We start from the raw sequence: 26271 nt of genomic DNA on the forward strand, positions 1-26271 counted from the left end.
GTCTGTGGACAATTGTCTGCCAGTCTGGACTACCGTCAATCATGGTCAGTAGCATTTAATGCTTAACAGATACATTTCGATTTGCCACTACCAATTTTGTTTCTTCTAATGCGTTTATTTGATTCTGCACATAAGAAATTTCGTCGTTTGTAATGTCAACAGATTCTTTAACGAATCTGATTCTTATAGAACGGCATGGCAGTAACATGGAGAAGAAGGAGTCGGATTCTGCCAAATAATTTGTTTATTATTTACGCCACAAGTTAGTGGCATTTACTTTGTAAAATGTTCGCGTCTGAATCTGTATTGTTTTCAAATATTCGTTTATATTGCGGCTGCTGTGACCCGTCACAGCTCCACCTACAAATTAAAATCAAGGTGTTTGTATCCTCATCGTCCATAGTTTCTATAAAATCTTTCAGATACGTTAAGGGGGGAAATCCAATTGAAAGCCATAAATTTGCAAGCTTTTGCGGAAATTTTTTGAACAGAAAGAAATAGTGGTACATTTTTGAAACTTTTGCATTTATTAACATCTATATTAAGGAAGAAAATCATATTTTTTTTAATCTTTAATTTTTCAAAATGGGCGTATTATTGATGATAGTCCAACAGGTCCGCGCGGGAGTTGGAGATCGGCGTGACATGTAGCGTTTGTTATATCCTTCTGAAACATTGGAAACAGAAACAACTTATTACTCATACCCATAGTTTCTAATTGTACCTAAATACAAATTGAAAAATTGAGAATTGGAAGATTTACATGCGTTTGGAAAAAATGTTCATTTTTTAGAGGTTTTCTTGTGCACTTTTTAAATATTTTTTGCAATAAAAAAGTACTTTTTACAAAAACAATTAGGTTTAGCGACAAGGTAATAATGTTATGAAGTAGTGATAAAAATTTCAGAAAGATCGGTTGAATAGTTTTTGAGTTACATTTCCCGCCAATTAAAAAAATCATGTTTTGAGAAAAACGCGTTTAAAGTTTTGATACATGAAAACTGTATAATATTTACAACTCACCGGTTAATTAGCAATTCCAGGGCCATATAATAGCCCTTCAGTTTCCTCGAAAATCTCATTCTGCTGGATTAGCTGTTCTTTTCGAGCTTTCCGAGCCTCCTTGGATGATAAAAGGCTGCGTCGTCCTTGACGAACCAGCCGGCGCTCGTTCATTTCGTCAGCGTACCTCTTACACTGGCTCCCTATTGTTAGCTGCAGTTCTGCCATAAGTTGTAGAACTGCAGCGTGACCCTCATTAAATATTCCAGCAGCAATTAAAGCGGCTATTTCTACAGTCGAATGTCATTAAATAGGAGAAATAGGCCAAAAACTTCGCGATTACATTTTTACCCGTAACTACCCTCCCAGATGAGATACAGAGTTGAAACTTGGCACAGGCTAGTTTTTTTTTATCACTTCAAGTTATTTCTATAAGCACTTGAGAAGCATCCCTTACTCCGCTAGTTTGCTTTTTCGCGCAAGTTGCAAAAATTCATTCTTCCACGCTGCTCCGTAATTTTTCTGTTTTCCGTCTTTGCTTCACTCGCTTGACTCTTCGAACGTCTTCAATGGTCGTCCCAATCCCACTTTTGCTGTAGGATATTCAAATATTCCTTCCAGCCACTTTTGATTCCTTTTTATAAAAATATCGGTAATTATTTAGAAGTTGGTCCCCCTCACCGATTTTCGTGACCTTGAAATATGTTGTCAAGGTCATCATTCTGAACAACTTTTCCCTATATATATTACCGCCGCTCGGCCTTAGTTTCCGAGATATTCGTAAAAAACTGCAGTTATATTTATGTCACCAGTACACTGTATTCCGGGAAAAATGGAGACTGAATAGTCATTGAAAGAGTGAATGAAGTGGTTTGAGGTTAGGGTTAGGGTTAGGGTTAGGTTTGGTTTAGGTTAGGTTTAGGTTTAGAGCGTACATGGCGTGATACGAGAGCTAATATTCCTCGTTATGGAACTCGTACGTCTCATTACGTGGGATATATAGCTGAGTTTTTATTCCGACGTCAACATGATGTTAATGAGCGTATAATGGAATTTTTCGACATTATTGGCGAAATGTTTCCGATTTCCGACAAAACACAAAATGAATAGTAGGTATACAATATATAAAAAGTGAAAGAAAGGGTAATTATAACGTGAAAAAATCAAAAACAAAACCCTAACCCTAACCCTAACCTCAAACCACTTCAATCACTCTTTCAATCACCATTCAGTCTCCATTTTTCCCGGAATACAGTGTACACGTAATCTAAGTTTAACTAAAGATTTTTGCAAATATCTCGGAAACTAAGACCGAGCGGCGATAACATGTATAGGGAAAAGTTGTTCAGAATGATGACCTTGACAACATATTTCAAGGTCACGAAAATCGGTGAGGAGGGCAAACTTTTAACTAATTACCAAAGATTTTTGCAAATATCTCGGAAACTAAGGCCGAGCGGCGGTAACATGTATAGGGAAAAGTTGTTCAGAATGATGACCTTGACAACATATTTCAAGGTCACGAAAATCGGTGAGGAGGACCAACTTCTAAATAATTACCAAAATATCTTCTCTATTACGAGAAGCTGCCCATCTACGGTTCATTTCAGATTTCATATATGAAAATCTATGTTTAATTTCCTTTATTTCATCCTCAGAGTATTCTTCGCTACTAATCGTAAGAATATAATTTTCAATATGGTCTGATTTTTTATTCATATTGTAGTCTTTTTGTTGTTGCATTATATTAAAAATATGTCTACGAGTCATTATTTTAACTCCAGATGATCCTAAAAACAAATTTAAAGCTTTTAAAATAACCGTAATCTCTTAAACTTATAATCACATTACTTTCAAAATTAAACAATAAATAATTACTTTTTTTCATCAGTTTTTAACTGTCACCCTGAATGGAACTTTAATTCAAATACTTCAGCTATATGCACACTTACGTGCTTCAAAAGAATCCATAACTTAACACTTAAAAGTGTTGTTTTTTTGTAATGATCATTTTGAAATTTCGCTATCGTAGAAAACACTACTGTTGAGAATATATGTATCCGCTTCTTAATTCGTGCATGTGTGTGTTCGCTTGTGTATGGATGTGTATGTGGATAATGTTTACTTGCTGTGACCTTCTAAGTCTGTCGTGTATCGTCCTGTGAGTAATAATCACGCTCTGCGATTATAATAAAGTTGATTTCAATTATAACCACAACAACTACGAAAAATAATCATTTGCTCTTCGACACGGTCAAGTTTCAACTGATCAAATACTATGCATGCTAGTCTAAACGGGAAAGAAGTTGCAGTATATTGCATTCCAGGTACTTACTATTACTCAGGTAAAAAGTTATTTTTAGGTGGAACGAAATTGCCAGAAATGCCTGTTGTAGCCATTGTTAATTGAAATACAAGGAAATCTGTTGAAAGACAGGATTTATTTGGATTAGGTGAGGTTACAAGGTGTAGGATTCATTTTCTTTATTTATTTATTTGTACAAAAAACATTCAGACATGTTTATACTCTTCCCGTTCGATAGGCGTCCAGGTATTATCGCCGAACTCTTCATATCGAACGGGCGTTTTAGGAAAACTAATTCTACTAGGGCGTCCAGGAGGTGCTCTGTACTCTCTCGACCGACAGGCGTCCGGGTATTATCGCCGTACTCTCCGTGTCGGTCGAGCGTCCAGGAACAGGTCTTCCGTACTCTCCCTTCTTCCGGTAGGCGTCCAGGTATTGTCGCCGAACTCTCCTACCGGGATCTTTCTCTCTTTCTCTCTTCTCCGGCAGGCGTCCAGGTATTGTCGCCGTACTCTCCTGCCGGAGTCCCTAACCTGCTGACCAAGAGCGGCCGATGGTCTTACCTCGTCCTTTCTCTCTGTTAACAGCAGGCGAAATAGACGGAGGCAGTCGCGAGCCCTTAATTTATATCCGCTCGTTGCTATCCGCGGTCGCCGAAATCAACGATCTCGTCGTCAGGAATGAATTTGGCGTTTTCCGCGCTCGCGTTCCGCGTCTCCGCTCGCGCCTCGCGGCTTTGCTCACGCCTCGCGTCCCTGCCTCCCGCGATGCTCTATCATCGACTTTCCGAAATTGTCTGGACGTTTCCAGACTGCGTCGCTTTCGCGAAGCTTCTTTTTTTACTGGTGTTACACTGTTAGAATTTTGACTCTATCGATTGATTGATCCCCTTCGACGGTTCTGGGGTAAGTGCCATGCCGTTCTTTATGTCGTCGGATCGCAAAGAACAAGACTGGGTTACTTGGTTGAAAGTTTATTCTTGACTATACAGCGTTTCTTGTACTCTTAACGTTCAACTAAGACTAACTTTTCTCTTCCAGAGAGCTTTTCTTTATACTTGGCATTGGGGTGTGGTGGTCGAGTGGTAGGGAGGTTTTTCCAGGAAAGGACGTTTTTAGGCGGGAAAAGCGCGAGCCTGAGTCACGTACGAGTCCGGTGGCTAGAGTCTTAAAGGAAGTCGTAAATTTCGTGATTACAAGGTTTTTGGATTTTAGGGTAGGATCGATAGTGATCCGATCCCGATAAACTAGTCCCGAATTCTGGGACTGAGAGTGATGTGACAGGGGTTGGAAAAGTTATACGGGTCCTTTCTCTGAATTCGGGAAAACAAGGGAACTCCCTAAAGATAACTATCTTTAAGGGTTACTCGACAAGACCCGACTTCGGGTCATCGGCCACACGCGCGTTCCTTTGAGGATCGGCGATCGAACTCTCTATCGCCGTTCCATAAACAAAACATCCGCGACTCTTAGAATTCGTCGCACCTCAAGTATCAACTACCGCCGGCCCAAGTCCGATGACAGACATATGGCTCAGGGTATCGATAGCCTAAAGAATCCTAAGAATTCCTTGAAAAGCAGGTCAAAGCCCAAAATGCATTGACCTTGCCACGTGTCAACCCTTGCACACGTGCTGACGCTAACACGTCCAAACTGACCTGCTTCACGCTCTCGGGAAGCCAAAACTCAATGAAGAGTTCATAAAACTATCCAAAAACACAAATCACAGACTTGCCGAAATTCAAACTCGAGGCAGTAACACCCTGTTGTCTTCGTTACCCCCGCTTTCAAGATAAGGCACAACTATCTTCCAACACACTTCAATAAAATCATAACGTCCTTTATTTCATGCAACTCGTGTACCTTTCTAACGTTGTCCTTCGCACTATATCAAGTCCGTGGCCTTATGTCACCCATGATATAGATTTTGTCGAACTCATAGCGTTACTATATTCCGTACACGACATTGACACCTTTCACCCGTTATTTCCGCGATGACTACACCCACAAGTGCGTCACCTCCAAATGACACCCGCAACTGCCACCCGGCAGCATCGGTATTCACTAACACCGTGCAAAACAGGCAGTACCACCCCCAACACCGACCATACCCGCAGGTATGCTGCAACAGTGATAAATACTCAAAAGTATTTCCACAAATCACTAACGTGCATCAGTTAAACATCGAAGCATCTACCTGTTAAGCACGCTCTACTATGACCCATCTCAACCATGGGAGCCGATCACTTTGTCGAAAATCATTTTGTCGACCATCACTGTGTCGACAATCATTTTGTCGACACGATCATTTTGGCGACAATCATTTTGTCGACACGATCGTTTTGTCGACATGATGATTTTGTCGACGTTTAATTGGTCAACATGGTTAATTGGTTCAGAAAACCTAAATATCTGACATTTGTAGAAATTGATCACACCACTTAGCCTACCATAACTGGCGTATCCCACCCTGCCGGGCGAGGACCGGGGTGCATGCAGGGCAAACACATAGGACAAGACAAGACAACACATAAGACATTTGGTTTCTGTTTTATAATTTTTGTGGTTTTTGGTTAGGTTAGGGTTAGGTTTAGGTTGTCGACGAAGTGATTGTCGACAAAATGATTGCCGACGAAGTGATTGTCGACAAAATGATTTTCGACAAAATAAACCAGGCCCCTCAACCATATACAGACGCCAGAAGGGAAGGCAACATGAGTTATGTGACGAAAGAAAGGAATAAAGTGTGGGAAAGGTAGTGTATGTGTTAATACTTTACTTATAGATATAGCCGACGATGTTTTGTGTGTATGAGTTAATTATAACGCTTTTTCTCATGACTGTATTTAATTCTTATTCTTAATATTACACAAAAAATGAAACAAATCAATTTATAATAGGAACAAAGAACCAAAGAAATATATACGCCATATGCACCGAGATCATCCAATAAAACATAAAAACTTAACGGTCATATATATTCTTCTCGCGCATCAATGACGCGCAGGCAGGGGCACGACATGCCCACTCATTCAATCAAAACATGAAAATAATTACATCTCAATGGTATGAAATTGACTCAATTAACTCCGTTCTGCACTCTTAGTTTATTTCGATGCTGACTCTCACGACGTTTTAACCAAGACTCTCTTGCGCTCGGCCATCCTCACCGTCAAAAAGACATTCAGAGAAGGAAGAGAAAGAGAGAAAATAGAGAAACAGAGAAAACTCTAAATATTATAGTAAAGTGCCGATAAGGGTAGCAGAAAGGAATCGTAAATATGTCGTGGTGAAACGGCTCGCCCGAACCTGAGAGCTGACACTACCCAGGCCCGGACGAGGCCCTGAAACAAACATGAAAGGAGATAATAGAAATTTTGACTCGCTCGGGTCTGGTTGCCAAATGCGTACTTGACCAGGCCCGACGTGCACGAAGAAAGGAAAAGAAAAAGAAAAAGACAGCGGCGTATGTGGTGCGCCGGTCGCCACAAAAGTAATACTTTTCATAAATCTATTTTAAAACCACACACAAAAAAAAACGTTAAACAGTTCACATGGAATCATAATAAAATAATAAACAAAAAATAATCAAATTACTACAAATTACTACTAACGAACAACATAACGTTTGCATAAAATATAAACTGCTAACATGGCTCATCGGCGCTTTCTTCCTCGCTAACTTCTACTTCATTATCTCCCGACCCTTCACCCTTCCAAAGACGCAATCGATCCTTGGGTACAGTTTATGGTTTCCCACTTTCACCATGATCAAATACCGATCATTTGTCAACGTCTCTGAAATGGTATAAGGTCCAAGAAATTTGATGTCTGTTTTCGCCCTTCTAGAATCCGCTGGCTTCACAAATACCGAATCGCCAACTTTAAACACAGCATTTGTCCTGCGTTTCCTATCGAAGCGTTCATTCTGTTTTTCGGCATTTTTATTTAACCTTTCCAAAGCTACTGTCCTGTCTTCATTTAAATTAATTTGTTCATTAGTGTCTGGCAGCGAAATTTCAGCAGCAACCGCAACGCCAGTACTTCTCTCTACTCCGAACAGTAAACGACACGGTGAAAAACCCGTAGATTTTTAAACCGTCGTATTTAACGTAAGCATTATGTTCGATAACTTGCTCGGCCAAGGGCTTTTCCTCAATTCTACCGTGAGCAAGTTTGTAACAGTGGCAACATATTGCTCTGCTTGCCCATTTGCCCTCGGGGCTCCTGTGGCAATATAATGCAATCCTACTCCCTGATTTTTAATGTACTGTTCTAAAGATTTAAAGGTAAAATTCGTACCACGATCTAAAACTACCATACGAGGTGTACGAAACAATACCAATCGCTCTTTAACCCTTTGCGATCGGCACATTACGCTTTTGGGAGTACCAGTAGGTCGGAGCAAATCTATCGTTTCGAATTACTTGTCCATACAGGATTTAAAGTCAATATATGGATATTAAAACACACAGAATTTGTTGAAACTGATTTGTTATATTTAATAATACTTATCATACGTAAAAATATAAATAATATAAATATAAAATATAAAATTTTTAATCTCTGTAATGTTCCAAAGAATGGTACTTTGCGAAACAATCGCCTATATGAAGTCCTGGCTTTCGTGTACAAGTATCACAGTACGTGTGTGTTTGTCGCCTTTTTCCTGGAATTTTCCTATTGGAACATACTGCACAGTCTTTCTTGCCTCCTGAACGAATTATATGTAACTGATTATTTAATCTATTATCTACGAATGACGTTAAATGTGAGGATGTAGATGGTGTTTGGCGCTGGAAATTTCCTACTAACTGATCGACTAAATATTTAACAAAATTTAAGTGTGTTAGTGGCTTTTCATTTTTTTTTTGTTTTGTTATTTTGTACATTATGTATGCGTTGATGACGCACATCTCCATGACTATTTAAAAATGTCCCCGCAAAGGGTTAAACACCTGCAACGTTTCCGACCCGGACAAGGATTTTACCGGAACAACCTGTACATACTTTGTAAACGTATCCACTATAACCAAAATATGTTCGTAACCATCTTTTGTTTTTGCAAACGGACCAACACGGAATAGGCCTCTTTGGTATTGAATATAACTTGCCTTGTTTCGCCCCGGATTGTCGTTTACACATTACACAAACAATATAATGCTCTATATATTTACGAACAAACCTGCGCATTTTCGGGAACCAGTACCTCTGCGCGATACGTTCAAATGTTTTTTCAAAACCTACGTGGCAATTCTCGTCGTGGTATAGCCGTAACAATCCTAACCGGCTTCTTTTCGGAACAAAACTTCTGTAGACTATCCGACCAGTGTCTCTGAGTATTTTACGACACAATATCCCATCTCTTAATTCAAAATCCGAAATGACCGTTTCGTTCGTCTCTATTCTCCGAATAAAATTCTGCGTTTCTTCATCGTTTCTCTGCGCGACCGCTAACCAAGGACCCTCACAAATAACGTTCACCCGGTAATCCTTAGGCGGGTTCCTACTTAAATAATCAGCATGTTCGACAAGTTTTCCTTTTCTATACTCTAAATCAAAAGTAAAATCCTGAAGAAACACCCACTAACGGGCTATCCGTGGCAATAAATTCCTTTTGTTTTGCGTGGCCTTAATGGCATTACAATCAGTAATTATTTTAAATTTAATCCCCAGCAGGAACACGCGGAAACTCTTTAAAGCGTTGACAATTGCAAGTGTTTCTAATTCGTACGAATGGTAACGTGATTCCTCCGGAGTGGTACGTCAACTGAAATATGCTACCACTCGCAACATCCCGTCTACTTTTTGCAAAAGGACAGCACCGTAATCGATTGAACTAACATCGGTATGTAGTTCTATCTCCCTATTGTGATCGAAAACAACCAACAATGATTTTGAACTAAGTTTGTGGATCACATAGTTTCGGGCCTCATCCTGCTCTTTACCCCAATTCCACGGTACTCCTGATTTTGTTAATCTAGTAATACAAGCCATCCGCGTTGCAAATGCAGGTATGAACTTGCGAAAATAACTTGCCAGGCCCATAAATTGCCTCATTTGTCGTACGTTCGTGGGGACGGGCGACTGGGTCAAAGCTCTAACCTTCTCTTTACCTGGTCGGATACTTTCAGCAGACACTTCTCTTCCTAAATATTCTAAACTCTCTTGCAAAAATTTACATTTCTTCAAAATAGGGGCTTACCAAAACGATGCCGCAACTCGCTTTGCACACACACACTCTTTACTCACGCGGTACTCGCTTATAATTGCTTTCGAAAATCTCTATACTCTCTATACGCTCTCTATCGCACGGTAGCCTTAGGCTCATTAACGGCTCGTCGTCGCAGCGGCGGGATATTTTTGGGAGGGGATGGGGTTTTGGAAGGGGGCCTTTTTCGGCACGGGACTGATCGATTATCGATCTTCGATACACCGGTGATCGGGGTCGATGGGGCTGACGGGCTTCCTGCTGTGACGGGTGGGCTGAGGTCTTCGGGCTCGGCGACAGATGGCTCCGGGTGGACGTTTGCGTTAGTTTGGGCCGCTTCATCATAATTTCTGAAGAATTCCTCGTTGCTCCGTGTTTGCTGGAGGGGTGGATCTGTCGCCGGCCTCGAAGCTCTTGTTGAGGGTGGTCCTCGTTGTGGGTCAGTCCGTCGCCTCCATCTGTCCGACACCGGTGGGCGGGAGGAAAGAGGTAAGGTGAGGGAAGGGTGATGGGTTATCATTAGGTGGGCGTATCGGTGGGGGAAAGCACAGCGATTGTAACGGGGGGGGGGGGGGGGGGGGCACGGGTGTCACCACGTTACAATAGATAAAACAAAAAATAACTTTAATAATTCAAAATCCTAACTGACTCTACTCTACGGGTACCGGCTGTAAAAAACCCCAGTCAAAAGTGGGGAAAAAGCCTGGTCCCAGCAAACAAATTACACTAAAAGAATATATATATATGGTCCTGCTTAACACGTGGCACTTGACGCGCGAACAGGACCCCTGCTGATATTTCCCACTGAAGGGAATTTTTCCCGTGAAAAATCTCCAAATTTGTTAGCGCAATATCTCGTAAACAAATGAAAATCAAGTGTATACATGCAAACTTAGTGAATTTGATTTCAAAAGCACTATCAAATGATCGAAAGAAAAATATATAGTTCCATTTAAAAAACCAAACTTTGCCATTATATTTTTGAAAATAATGATGCAAAAAAAAATTTGTCTACGTCAAAATGTTGCTCTATCTTATCATGCAATGACCACCAAAGCAATTTCCTGTATCTTGAATAGTTTAGGAAATATTGGAGTGTTTCCAGTTACGTGGGACACACTGTATATATGAAAATACAAACAAAATATAATAATATAAAATGCGAAATAAAACTAGAAATTAAATACTAGCATGCACTTGCATAATCATTCAAACTGTAATATAAATTCGCACAATCGAGAGCTCTCTTACCAATCGTATCGGATGGTGTCTCGCCGACGTCGCAACAAATCGTCGTGGTCCTTACCAAAAAATCAGAAACCCTGATCACAGGAAGCGTCCCAGCAAAGAGGACAAAGTGGTCGTAAACACGCACCACTAACTGCACGGCTAGCCAGGTGGGCAGAATCAACCGATCGCAGAACTGTGCGCACAGTTAGCCGTCTGAACCACCCACAAAATCGCCCGGCTGTGCAGATAAATGACAGCACCTAGTGCTTCAACAAGAGGACCCACGCCCGACAGCCACAGCGCCCGTCAACGAACAATGGTAATGTTATTGTTTACGATTGTTTTTTGTACTCGACCATTGTTCCTAGTTGCCTTACCAAAGATTTATATCGATTACTTTGTTAATTGGTGAGTTTTATCTCGTTATAACATGCCGATTTTTACTTATATTTTATTATATATGTTATTCGTCTTAAGGTTTTATAAGGCTGTTTATACCTATGTATTCCTCTACTCTGTAAGCATGAAAATAAACGACCTTTTCCAAACCAAACCAAAAAACCGTCATCGATGAAAAACTTTCTAATATTTTAGAAGCTAAGGTGCGTAATTTTCAATTATTTACAATAACTTCACTCTCTCCATTCAGATCTTGCTCCATCCAACGCAAAAATATTAAAACTCTCACAATCCACTAATTATATAAATGAAATATCAAAATTGAAGGTATTTCTCAAGTTATCGCACAAAATATGCTGAAAATGACGGTTTTTGATTTTTGTAAGTACGTTGCACCACACCTAAAAATCTGAAAAAATTGGAGATAATAGTCATGCTAATATCTAACTACTGTGAAAGTAAAAATCTAGTCGCTCGAAAGCTTCTACCCGAAATCTCAATTTTTCGACTTTTTTTGGCGTTTTTGATTTTTCACGCCTAGGATTTGCAATCGAAAAATCTGAAAAAATTCACAATCATAAAGAAACATGTCTAGAATATTGTAGGATTTTTGCAGATTTTTTGCATAATGTTAAATAGGAGAAATATGGCAAAAACGACTTTTTCTTTCTTACCCTGTAACTACCCTCCCGGTTGAGGTACAGGGTTGAAACTTGGTGTACCATGGTTTATTGGGATAAGCTATCGAATGGTGCATTGCGAAGTAAAATCGGCTCAAGAGCACTTTTGACCATCTTATCCTGCTACACCCTTTTATGGAAAATGGCTTTTGATCGAATTGGCTGTAACTTTGCCATTTTGTACTTCAAGTGATGCTGATCAAAAGTTACCATTGTCCAGACCATCCTGAGGAGAACACGAATAAGTCAATTAAATCTGTACTTCCATCACATTTAAATAAATCTCAGTTTCAAAGTTTTATAATTTGAACTCGATATTGTTACAAACGACACAAGGCGAAATGATGATTTTACCATTGGAAAACAACAGAGCAATTTACTGAAGAAGGCTATTTAGCTGAAACAGTTAAATACTGCTAATGCGTAGAAACACTATGTTAATGCGGATTACAAATAAAATATTTTAATTTTGTACCACAATAACCAGTACTATTCGAAATCCTCTAGTTTATTATATTGTTTAATCCTATGAGTCGCTTTTGTTCTCTGATTTAATTTTTCCATAGCGCTTTTGTAATCATTGCGCATACCCATTCCATTCGCAATAATTTGAAAAATGGAATCAAATGCGCAAGTATTACGCACAACTATTTGTTCTTTATTGACCGTAGTCGCGTTACACAAATTACTATTTTTTAAAAGTGGAATGCCTATAGCTTTATCGACAAAGTCCCAATCAGCGCATGGTGTTAAATAGTTCGGTTTTGATTGTTTCTGAATTTCATCACGTGCTGATGTCTTTTTCTCTATCTTACATCGCCAATTTTCTGCTTCATTTAACGATTCTTGCAGATTGATACATCCTACAGGTACTTTATCAGCTGATACAATGCTTGATTTGAAGCATTGAACGTTAATCTGAGTCGACCATCAAGATATTCCAGATGACGCAAAATGAACTTGTCTACTCGATTTGGTAGTTCATTCTTAAATACCCCAGTCTTTAATTGAGCAAATTCTGCTTCAACGAAGGATGATTTAGCAATCTGCGAACCGCATTTAAAATAAGGCTTCATTATACTCGTCCACAGAGGTAGATAATATATGAGGTGTTTGATTTTTTTAGCAGCTTCGACATTGTAGTACGCATTTACAACACTGCCATTATTAGAATTGTTGGCGATTTCTTGGGCTTGTGTATATATACTATCAGCCCAAGCTGTCCAACTTCCAGCAATTAATTCGTCATAATCATCACATTCATTGTTCTCTTCTTCCTGATTATCCATCGTTGTAGCACCTTTGTTAGCATTATTTACGTTTCTCAAATGTATTTCGGATTGTAATAACGTATCATTTTCGTCCGAACCTATTTCTTCGCTTAGCGCTATGACCAATACCGATTTGATAACATCAGGCGTTTCATTAAAATCATCCATTTGATAAATTCCCCTTCAGCATCTTAGAAGAAATTGTCTTACTTTAACTGCCTTGCCTTTCAAACACTCGCACCTAGTGATCTGTTCCGAATATTGGAACCCAATAATAAGGGGAGGGGAAACGAGGTATGATTGTTGTCGCCGAGGATAAATGAAACACAAAAATTAGATTTAAAAAAAAAGAAAGGAAAACAAATGAGTTTATTATTATAAATAGTAATAATGACTCTAGTGGATACCGGCCGTAAAAAACCCCAGTCTCATGTGAGGAAAAAGCCTGGTTCCGTAAGCAAATTAAATTACACAAAATAAAAGAATGATACAATATAATAAAACAATAATATAAGAAAGTAAAACTACAACCTAGAGATTAGACTATTACTTGAATGATCATTCAAACTTATAACTACCGCACGCAAGAGCTCTTTACGAACCGTACTCGAATGGCACCTCGCCGACGTCGCAGCCAATCGTCGTGGTCCTCGCAACAAATAATTCCTGGTCACAGGAGGCGTTCCCCAAGTGGGAACAAAAATGATCGTGATCACACGATCTTATGATTGCACCTAGTGCATTTCCTGATCACAGGAAGCGTCTCGCCAAGTGAGGACAAAAATGACCGTGGTCACACGGTACCAACTGCACTCAGTGCTTCACACGCTAAAGGACGCACGCCCGATTAAACCCACGCACGCCAGCCGATTGCCACCGGTACAAAAAATCAAAACACATAGAATAACCCAAACGCACAAAAAAACTAAAAGGCAATGCGCAGAGGTCACCGATCCTCGTCTCAATGCCTCGGGCCCAGTCCCGAACCGTCCCTTCCACTCCCACGCTGTTCGCGCCTGCGTATTGCAGCGTGGCGCTGACACACATGCCTTCCTTCTCGCGGCGTCAAATTCAAATCCTACCGCTCGGTCCAATTATATAAAAGAAATGCGAAACGCGAACACGATCATAGCTATAAAATGGTTAATATCTAACCTTATGAAACACGATGGAATGCTCTCGAAACTGTCATTATCGATAATGTTATAGCAAACTTGCATATAATGATTAAGATTGATGCATCCTGAAAATACACGTGTAACTGCAATTGAGATTGCTTTTTCAAAATCCGTTATTACTATTCGAGGTACTGGAGCACCATCTCTTATAATTTCTGAGAGAGAATAACTTATTAAAGACGCATCTTGCTTTGCAGATACCATCTGGAAAGCAGGAAAATTTCCAAGATTGGAAACGCATACGCAATCGTATAAGAACAAGTGGGCAGATTTTTAACCGTTAGGGAGACTTATTTTTTTTCCTATACCACCAGTAGCATCAATAGTGAGAAAGCAATTAATATCTTGCTTATGCGCCTTTTTATATGTTAATTGTTGCTCCTGATTCCAGTACACGCAGTAAAACGGATCTATTCTTACGTTGTGGATAGTCCGAGGGAATTTGGAATATTTTGCATTCTGTATATTTCGAATAGGATTTGTAATTGTTTTTCCGATTCAGCTTGTTTTGCTTTACGTAAAACTGTTGTATTATACAGTATAGGTGGAATATTATTACCAAATTCCATTAATCTCTTGGCTTCTTCATTACGCTATACATTGGCATCTTTATTTGCATCTAATAGCTCACTAGCTATTTTCTTACGCAGCGAACCTTTCAATTGTCTTTTTTTTGTATGGATAAATTCGGTAGAAAAACCAGTTAGCTTGAAATAAAAAATTACATCGCCACCTTTCGCAGGTTTACTATATAAGACACCTATAAGGCCCACTGTCCACGGAGCGTGATTGCATAGACGCGTCAATAAAGCGTATTTGACGTGACGATACGCCCTCGGTAATATTCTTTCCACGAAGCGTACACTAAGCGTACGCTAATTTTGTAAGCGTAAAAGAACAGAAAAATGTTTATTTCATTTTATTTAGAAAGATGTCGACCAACAACGTCGTACGCCGGGCTTCGTGACGAAAGCATGCAGGGACGAAAACGCGACACTGACGCTTCCCTCTCATTCTCGCACTATGCGTTTCCGAAGGCATGTGGAATCACATGAACGAAACATGTTCCAATTTACTAATTGCGTTTCACTCCCTCTTATTTCTTTTGACGATTATTTTAATATTAGTGCACATCTGTGTACGAATGTTATATAATTATTGCTGTTCCAGATAATAGGTTTTAAATAATACACAAGACATGTAATTACAAATATTCAAAATGTTCCCTAAATTATTGATATACATAAATGGATATTTAATATACGAAAAGATGTTTTAAATGCCACTCTTGAAGAAATAAATATTTTTTTATTACTTTGCTTAAGATTTATTTGAATATTGTTGAATAAAATCGTACGCCTTGAAGAAGATGCGGCCGTGTAGGTACCTGAAGGTTTCTTGTCCCTTCATGCAGACACGTCATGAGTTTTCCGGAAAAACCCAAGAATCTGTACCTGAATCGGTGCATAAAATTCACACCGTTCCGGCTTTGGTCAGTCTTTAGACAACCGTTGCAGGAGTAGTACAGAAAGTGAAAATCGATAGTGTCAAGAATTGTAGTGCAGTTTTTTTGTAATCATAGCAGAAATTCAAAAAAAGAAAAGAGTTTTTTATCAGTGGAGCAGAAGATGCAAATTGCCGAAGAATTACAGAAGGGAATTACGGTGAAGGCACTTTGTCGAGAATATGGAGTATCGCAGGATGTGATTCATCGGATTCGTCGCGACTGTAGACTCCTATCCACTTTTGGGACCCGAGGGGGCCGTGTATTGCAGCACAAAAATCGAAGACGATCTTCGATTGAAGATTTAGAAGAGGGATTGTATGCATGGTTCGTTCAACAACGAGCGATGGGAAACCCCATAACAGATTTGCTGTTGCTGGAAAAGGCCCGCGAAATATTGGATGTGCAGGGAGGAACCTCATATGCTGGAAGCAGGGGCTGGTTGTGGAAATTCAAACAACGCTATGCGATCCACTCAGCCCATGCTCATGGCGAAAAAGCAAGTGCTGACGAAGATGGTGCGCGAAATTTTATAAAGACATTTAATGAAAAAATCGAGGAAGAGGATTTAAATTTAAATTTAATTTTTAATATGGACGAAGCAGGCCTTCTATGGAAAACTATTCCTTCGAAAAGCCTCATAACAAATACAGAAAGTAAATTGGAAGGCAGAAAATTAAAAAAGGATAGGGTGTCCATTGGGTTGTGTAGTAATGCAAGTGGTACACATAAATTGGCCCCAATTTTTATTCATAAATTTCAAAATCCACGAGCTTTGAAAAACTGCGGAAATTTGCCAGTGGTATACAAATCACAGCGTCAAGCGTAGATGACGCAAGAAATTTTTAATTACTGGTACGAGAAGCATTTCAAACCTAGCGTACAAATGTACAAAACAGAAAGCGGTATGTTAGGGAAAGTAATTCTGTTGGTGGACAACTGCGCCAGCCATAAAAATATTACACCCCAAGTAGATGAACATTTTGAAATTATTTATCTACCCCCCAATATGACAGCCCTAATACAACCCATGGACCAAGGCGTCATTGCCAAATTTAAAAAACGTTATAGACATAAGATGTTACGCCGAGTTTTGCAATATGAGCAAGGAATGCAGGAGTTTTATCATAAATTTAATATTAAAGAATGCATAAATTTAGTGGCGGAATCATGCACGGATATTACATCTGCCAATCTACAAGCCAGTTGGAACAAAATTTTCTGTAGGGAATCAGGAGAAATCGATGTATGCGACACTTCCATACATTCAGAAATGACAGACATTATTAATGCTCTTACGGGTGAAAACAACGACAGCGAAGAATTAAACACCGTACTTACACATTTGGATGAACAGGAGACAATTAATTATGGAGATGACAGTACGGCGATGGAAATAGAAAGAGATGGAAATGAAGAAGAAGAAAAAGAGGAAGAACATGATACTACAGAAGAAATACAAACAAGTGAGGCAGATAGAATTGAAAAAAAAAGAAGGATTTAATCATACTTGAAAACATTATTAAGGAGTATGCTAACGATAACAACGCAACGTTAATCGTGGGGCAGGCTCTTAAAACGATTTAGAAAAAGAACCGCTACGTACAACAGAAAGCCAACCGTGAAAAGACTAATATAAGGTAAGAAAAGATTTTGTCAAATAATAGTAGAAAAAACAGAAACTAAATCTACTCAAAAAGTTAATTATAATTTTTTTACAGGACATCAGCTTCTTCACTGGCGCATGGACAAGGAGTTTTGTATATTTTGTACATTTTGTATATTTTGTATATTTCGTATATTTTGTATATTGTTGTTACTCACAGTTAATACATACCCCACTATGTCAGTATCATCCGGAGCGAGTTCTTTATTTCGAAGCAAATATACCAGACTGAGAAAGCATTATATATTCCATCCTTTCAAACAAAGAAGAGGGGATAGCGAGTTGCTTATTTCGAAGCAGAGACCACTTGCTTATTTCGAAGCATTACTGTATATGTATAATGCTTTCTCAGTCTAGCATATTTGCCTTGAAATAAGCGAAATAGTGGGAGAATGAGAGGGCATGCTATATTCTATCCTTGTTCGAAAAGTAACATCCTTGCTCGGCCGATCACTTTATGATTTGCCGCTACCTCGGATCTCTCACTCGTTTCTCGTGTTCTCTATCGTCCCGTTTCGAGAACAAAGTCGAACCGAATAGCCTACCTGATCTGTAATAAGCAACAGGCCAGACCCGAGCGTGTTGCTTATTACGAGGCAATCCTGTATACATATGTATACAGGGTGAGTCACCTAACGTTTGCACCTCGAATATCTTTGCTGTTTTTAAAGATACGTCAAATGTCTTAAGGATAAAGTTGAATGATTCAATGGGGCTCACACGATGCTAAAAATATTTTTGTTTATATGTCATTTTTTTTAAAGATATCAAAGTCACCTCTATTTTTTTTAATGGAACCATCCTTTTTGAAACATGTATAATGATAGTCCCTTTCATTAGGAATTCAGTGACTATAATTATTCAAGGTCATTCAAGGTTACGGACGGAGAAAACGTAAAAGATTTAAAATATGAAAGCAGAATACCTGTATTGCATAAATGTTCGAAATGATAACCGTTTACGTCGATACATTGCTGTAAACGGGCTTTGAAGGAATGTTGAACTCTGACAAGTACACTGAGTTGCATTGAACTTGTCGCAGTGAAGTTGGCTACAAATTCACTAACGCATTCACGCCGCGTCGGTGAGTGAATGCGTGGCCAACTTCACTGCGACAACTTCGATGGGAGTCAGTGTACATCCGATGTGATATTCGCACATGCTGTGATGATCCGCTTAGTAGACCCCACAAAAAGAAATCATCGGGCCAAAATTCGTATTACGCTACTTTGACTTATACCTACTTCTCGGCCAATTTTTCTCGTACTCGCATCTGTATTGACAGCTATAGCTGCTAAAATATTAATTTCATTGTCTTCATTAGTCATGGGAGTCTTGCGTTTACGCTTTCTTACATCTACACTTCCAGTACTTCTAAACAACTTGTAGATATTAATAAAAGTCACAGTAAACCGTAATAATATCACACCTTTCAATCATTGAATATAAGGAACACATAGCGGAATCGCGTTTGGAAACATACTGATAGTAAATAAATCGCAACGTAATCGGCTAGAGGATGTTTGAAAACATTTGTAACGACCCAGAGATAGGTACGTCACTGCACCGACTTATGAATGTATCAGGGATTATAGGTTCGCGTGGTGTGTGGTTGAGGTAAGTTGAGGACTAATAGTTTACTCAAATGAGTAAGTACTTGATAATTGAATATGTTTCTTCAAATTATAATATAAAATGATTATGCTGGTATAACAATAAGCGCGGGCTAGAATGTGGAATACAGTAAGAAATTATATCAAGTACGCACTAGATTATAAAATATAGTAGAAAATATATGATATTAGTATATGAATTAGTTGTAGTATTAGTATTAGTATATATATATATTATAACGCGGAGCAGACTATAGGTACAGCCAACACTCTGGATAATGACCAACTACGCTAAGTACTGGAAATTATCAACGAAAGCAACTTGTACTATTCCCTCAGATATGAACGGACCACTCTACAGGTCGCAATCGGTTTCTAGGCAAGCCAGAGCTATGTGTAGTATAGGCCTTGATCAAGGAGCTCCGCTCCTCGCTAGCTCTTTACTCTTGATAGGTGACTAAATCCACATGTAGTGAACGCGTTGCGCACCATGAGTCGAAGGTCTGTAGATCCGTAGAAACTTGTACTTGTCGCTGTAAGGAATTTAATTTAGCATCGGCTACTCTGTCGCTATATCCCTACCTAAGTGGTTCAGCGCTGAGCAACCGTAGCCTTTCCTCTATTGCTAGAGTGGTAGCTGCATTTGACCGAAGTCGAAGTCAAGCTGAGCATGGTCGAAACCAAACTGATTTTCTTCGCGTGGCACGCCTCTATTTATAGTCAGATTCTGCTGACTTAGCGCTTTTTTTCTACATAGAATTCCTTCGGTTTCTGGAATTCCCCATCACGTGACTGCCGAGCACCCCTGCTCCTTAATCTACGCGGTCCCCCTACTCTAAATTCTCACCCCACCGCGTGATCATCGGGGTTGCGCTGGCGCACATGTGGTCGCAGGTCGATCATTTATCGATAATCTAGCTTACCGGCTGACTTACCGACTAAACGTTTATCGACTAATTTTAATATTACGATTAATTCTTAAATTGGGGTACCGCTGGGACGTTACACATTCAATAACATTGAAGGATCTTAGTTAGTATGTTTACTACAAGTCTCACTCGTGATAAACGTTTTCTGCTTTCATATTGTTGCGCCGGGGAGTGGAGCTCGCACTTTCCATAGTCAAATAAATAAACAGGAAGCAAACTAGACTGTCTATATTTCAAATACACAGGAGTTTTAAGAAATAGGTCCGTACAGGTTGACTTCCCGTTACATTCTGATATTCAAAAGACGCGCGGTTGTCTAAGAGACCTCAAGCATCCGGTGACGTGTTTCCGCTCGAAACAAGGGATAGCTTCTCGTTATGATTCGTCGACAGCTTAGGACGGGGCAGTCGATGGCTCTTTCGATACATCAAAAAGCGGTCGATGCGTCGAAGGAGCGGGAACTTCTCGCCGTCGCAACAATATTTTAAATCTTATGTTTTCCCCGCCGTGACCTTGAATGACCTTGAATAATTATAGTTACTGAATTCCTAATGAAAGGGACTATCATTATAAGTGTTTCAAAAATGGTGGTTCCATTTAAAAAAATGGAGGTGACCTTGATATCTTTCAAAAAAATGACATAAAAACCAAAATATTTTTAGCATCGTGTGAGCTCCATTGAACCATTCAACTTTATCCTTAAGATATTTGACGTATCTTTAAAAACAGCAAAGATATTTGAGGTGCAAACGTTAGGTGACACCCTGTATATGCTGATTGGAAACTTCAACCAGCTAGAACTTTTTTACTTCGCATCCTAGTGCTTCGACTGTTAATAATTATCGATAGAACTATTCGGGGGGCTGCCAGAACTGTCAACAGAATTGTCAGTTATCAAGAAAAATTTTCACCATTATGGACAAACAGTATTCGACCCTGCAACTTCAATCAGCGAGAACTTTTTTATTTCGCATCCTGGTGCTTCGAGTGTTAATAATTATCGATAGAACTCTTCGGAGGGCTGCCAGAACTGTGAATAGAACTGCCTGTTACCAAGAAAAATTTTCACCCCTAAAATTAACCAAAAAAAATTTTTTTTTTGTAATCGACAATTTTGTTGAAAGTTTTGATAGCCCCCCAAAGAGTTCAAGGCGCATGTTTAGAATATGGGACACGCCCCGCATTCTATATTTTTTTGTAGCTTATCACATAAGTGTATGTGGTTTATAAGTGCCACAAATTCTTTTTTAAGTGACACAATACTTTTTTTTTTAAAGTAAAATTCCAGCTTTTTCTCATGTGCTCTGCTTAAGAGGGAGGCGTCTCCTATTCTAAACAATAGAGGGGGTCATGGGGGACACATTGGTGGTGGTTTCACTAGTTGGAGGCGTGGGAGTCGGGAGTTATGGTGAGGTAAATGATCAGAACATTCAAAATTTGTGAATGAAGCATTGATGGTTCTTTTTAAGATAATAAGCAACCTTTCTTACAACTATCTCACAACTTTTTTTTTACACACTTTTGATGTCCTTCCACAATTGTTCACAAGGATAATTGAGTTAGGTTAGGGTATACATATCCTATGGGGCGGAGGTGCAGGGGGAGGGACGGAGTCCCTTCCACGCCCACGCGTTTGGATCTTCAACTTCCTTAAAGATAATATTTACTTATAAAGAAGATGTTTAATCGCCTCATAACTATCTTGTAAATGTAAACACCTTTTTTTCCCCTCTATAAAAAAAAAAGTTGCAAGAAAGTTGTAAGAAAGGTTGCTTATTATGTTAAAAAAGAAAATCAATGCTTCATTCACAAATGAATGTTCTGATCTTTTACATAATTTCTTACTACCACGCCTCCTAGAGGTGAAACCACCACCAATGTGTACCCCATGACCCCCTCTATTGTTTACAACAGGAGGCGTCCCGCTCTTAAGGGCACAGACTCCTTGTGCCATGACCTGTATGCGTGCACTCACACAATCAACGAAAAGCATGCATGTATACGCCATGCGTGAGAGACACTCGATTTCGTAGATTTCGTTTTTCATTTCGATAATTGCAGAAATGAAATTTTCGCGGGTACAGCACCCACGAGTAGACTTCACCACAGGGTGGTCTGGTCCGTTTGAACACTATTAAACACCATACGTTGAGAAAAATGGTATTTTCGACACTGTAAAGCCGGGTATCCACCGGTATCAAACGCCCGTATTGTATCACCGTTCCGAACCCTTTTGAATAGGCAGGCGTTGCCTCGTTGCATGCAACGGCGTGCTGCGGGTCGGACAACATTTCTTCGTTTCTTGATAGAAACGGTTAGGCAATAGGACTGGGCCACTACAGGCAAGGAGTTTCGTTTTGCTGCGTGCCGTTCCAAAGGAACAGAGGCAACGGACCCATCCGAAAAATTTGTCGATTCTTTGCCGTTCCATCGAAGGAAAGGTTCATGCGTTTGCACTTGACATAGGGTTTCGTGCCGTCACTTGGGTTTCAATCTATTTGAAATCTTGCAGTATTATTGGATTCATTTCAAAATCGATGAAATTATTTATGAACTTAATCTAATTTAATGTAGATAAATTTTATCGTCTAAATATATTTAAACAGATCAATTATCTTCGGTGATATGCTGTACATAAAAGAGCAATGTTAATAATCACCTGTATGATTATTGAAACTGGACAATGTTAATTTTCCAGAGATTTTTCCGTTGCCGAGTATCGAAAGTTCTATTGGGCTGTGATACGGAAGTGAAGGAACGGGCCGATCCGGAAATTGTCGGTTTCTTGCCATTCAAAGCATAGGTTCGGAAACCACTTGAAACGTAAAAACAACATACCCAGGCGAAGGCCCGAAATGCTATGTCAAGTGGAAACATGACACTTGAGGCACGAGATAATATGATTTGTAATTGGATATATCAGTGAGATAATACTAATGCAACAACTGAACTTTGTTATTTTCATTTTTTTCTTAAAAAACTGTTACCAAGATATTTGTGACGTTTTTCTGATTAAAATGATACCAAACACGATATGGTTTGGATAATTACACTAAAGAAACAGCATGCAGCAAATCGAAACTTCTCGCCTATAGGAGTTTATTTCGAGACACGAAGAACTATTGTCCGAGCTGTATCACGCCGTGGCATGCAACGAGGCAACGCCTGCCTATTCAAAAGGGTTCGGAACGGTGATACGATACGGGCGTTTGATACCGGTGGATACCCGGCGTAAGATTGAGACAGACGCTGTTGTAAGCAAACAACATGGCTGCCGAATGCTGCGTTCGGCTGCATTTTAGCAAATATTGGACGATTTAATGTTTTTTTAACCCATAGCACACCAGACCACCCTTCCTTGAGCTAGCACAATATCACTGAAATTCGATTTTTCACAATTTATCACTTCTGGAAGGCGTAAAACGAAATTTACGATTTGCACGCATCAGACGTAAAATAGACGTAAGAATAGTTCACTGATTCTCCGTCAGAGGCATTGATGGTATATTTGACCTCGTTATCATCGGGGTCGATAAAAACACAAATCAGTCGATAAATGTAAATTCTAATTTGACACCACAAACGGCTACGCGAATATAGCTACAAGTATGGCATAGTTGCCGCAACGTATTAACACTTCTGTCACGCTGTTGCCACATCTGTTACAATTGCAACGGGCTCGAGCCGATTTTAATTCCTGCCAGACATAGAAAAGAATAGGGCGCTCGAGAGAGAAAGAGGTCCGAGAATGAAACAATACATGTACTAATGTGTGCAACCATCAAACTTTTTTATTCATATTTATAATCATGTTTTTTTATCAATTACGTGACAGATAGAATACTTGAAATGGTATGCCAGAAAAATGAATTATAAAACTTACACCATATACAGTGAAAACTCGATAAATGTACATAACTATTACCGGTCCACTCCGCAACTGTTATGGAATAGGAGAATCATTTTTCAAATTTGATTGTCTAGTCAGTAAACACTGATTAGAAAGAGTCAGTAGCTAAAGACGAAAGAAGGACTGAAACAGGAATTTATTGCCTTCATTTAAATGTACCGTGTCAATGTGACCATACTAATGCACAGAATAAAGTTTTTTATTTTGTACTTTTTGTTAATAAAAATATCACTATCATGTGGAGAAGATTTTTCTGATTAAAATGAAGCTAAACACAATACAGTAAAAGTTGGATATATGCAACAAACATTGGGACCCAGGCGTTGCATACAGTTATTCACAAAATTGAGTGTACACTTACGTTGATAGTAAAAATTGAGGGGAAAATGAATGAAAATGTAGATATTTTGGGGTACTAATGCCATATTTTATTTACTTGTATAGTTTCGATGATAATTAATAAAAAAGTTTTTAAATAACATTAACTATTTGCTTATATTGGACTGAAAATATAGAAATATTGCTATTTTAATGACATAAAATTGAGTGTACACCTAGCAAATTTCTCAAATTACGCGGTCTTCATAAGTTAAATGTTGGTATTACTGGCGGATAATCCCGGGAAATACATAAGCACTTTTCGAAATGTTGTTGTTAGGCAACTAAAAACAAATGACTGCTTGTTACTTATTTATTTGAGTATTAATAGCAAAATGGCTATTGAGAAAAAAGAAATAAATCTTTCAATGCGAAAATTAATTATAAAATTATATTGCGAAGGAAAATCTTTACGCGAAGTGAGTAAAATTGTTGACAGACCACATTCTACAATTCATAAAATTGTGAACAGATATCGGTACGAAGGCAGAATTAAGAATAAACTTGGACGTGGAAGAAAGAAATTATTATCAGACACTGTTCGCGCGTTTCCCGCTTTCGAGACAGTACGATATATTTTTGTAACACGCGGGGAGTTTAGGAGGCGTGTGATATCAGTAGCAATCGACTGAGGCCCGGATGTTGCAAAAAATTTGCATGAATGGTGCAAAAAATTAGTGCTGACAGACACTTTTGTTCTAAAATATTGTTCACCGATGAGGCAAAGTTCACCACGCACGGTGTGCAAAATTGTCACAACAACCATATGTGGCCCACTGAAAATCCACACACACCACGGCGTTGTAGTTGTAGTCGCAAACTCACAGCGGCAATTTTTGTCCAAATTATTGGTGTAGTTGTGCTGCCCCGGTTGATAGAACAGAATTATTTAGAATTGCTGCAAAACCAGCTGCCATCATGTTTAGAAAATGTGCTATTAAATATTCAAACGTGCTGTTTATGCAAGATAGTGCACCACCACATTGGGCGGGGTATGTGATTTTTTTTATGGGGACACCTGAAAAGTTTATTGTACTCAACGCTGGTAACGAACAGTGAGGAACTAAAACAACGAATATTGTTTACATCGGGGACAATACAAAAACGTTTTAGGCGATTTCCATCGTATGAGACTTAATTTCGAAAAACGCATTCGCGTATGTGTTGAACAGAACGGTGGACATATTGAACATTTGATGTGAAATTTTTTAATTTTAAATTTCGTGATTGCGCGGGGGGGGGTAGTAGTAGGTATATCGGGAATGAAGAGTCCCGCTCTACCGGATTTTGATTCGATGTGCGTAACAGCATTTCCCCTCCTCCGAGATAAAGTAAAAAAAAAAATACAAGAGAAAGCCGAAAGCTGCAGTACCAAGGAACAGAATAGCACGAGATAAGTTTCTACTATTCAATGATTCTTGGTTATGACTTTACCCACCCCCGCTAACCTGACGTTCAGTCGTCGGTACTGGGCAGATTACAGGTTTTAGGCGTTTTTTACTCGAATTTTTAAACGTTATTTATTGGAAAACAAAGCCGCAATCGCTATTTCGTCATTCTTGATTTGCGTCTTATTTTGATCCCTAGAATCACCCCTTAAAAAATCTCCCACCTGTTGTCGAACGTCCTGTATAACCATTATGGAACCGACATAATATCGGTTCTGTAGAATCAGAACCGGAACCGAAATGAGTCAGAAGCGATATACCTAATAACAGTTGTGATACTTAATTATCACAATTTGGTTAACATTCTTGTATATGTTTTGTAAGTTTGGATCATGAATGACCCAGACTTTGTTGTTCAAAAATTAAGTCAAATTAAAAAAAAATAATAGAAGATTCAAAAAATTTCAAAATTAATGTACGTTCTTTTTAATTATATTTAACATTGTACTTACATATTATGATGCAGCTCAGCATTCAAACGTACATGTAGTTCGGGTTAGTAAACGTACAGTTTCGAGAGGTGCCATGTATAATACTGAAATAACTAG

General features: G+C 39.0%; 1 protein-coding gene and 1 long non-coding RNA gene across 3 annotated transcripts in view; one reads left to right on the top strand and one right to left on the bottom strand.

Moving 5' to 3' along the window:
- Nucleotides 1–26271, top strand: part of LOC114881243 (MICAL-like protein 1) — a 181146-nt gene that overhangs the window by 51224 nt on the left and 103651 nt on the right. The gene's annotated exons all lie outside the window — the stretch shown is intronic.
- Nucleotides 589–26248, bottom strand: LOC123988178. Its single transcript, XR_006829725.1, has 3 exons — nt 26176–26248; nt 1024–1636; nt 589–667 (listed from the first exon to the last, which is right to left on the bottom strand). It is a non-coding gene; the product is annotated as an uncharacterized LOC123988178 (long non-coding RNA).

The sequence above is a fragment of the Osmia bicornis genome, chromosome 1 (genome assembly GCF_907164935.1).
Source record: "Osmia bicornis bicornis chromosome 1, iOsmBic2.1, whole genome shotgun sequence".
NCBI classification, from domain to species: domain Eukaryota; kingdom Metazoa; phylum Arthropoda; class Insecta; order Hymenoptera; family Megachilidae; genus Osmia; species Osmia bicornis.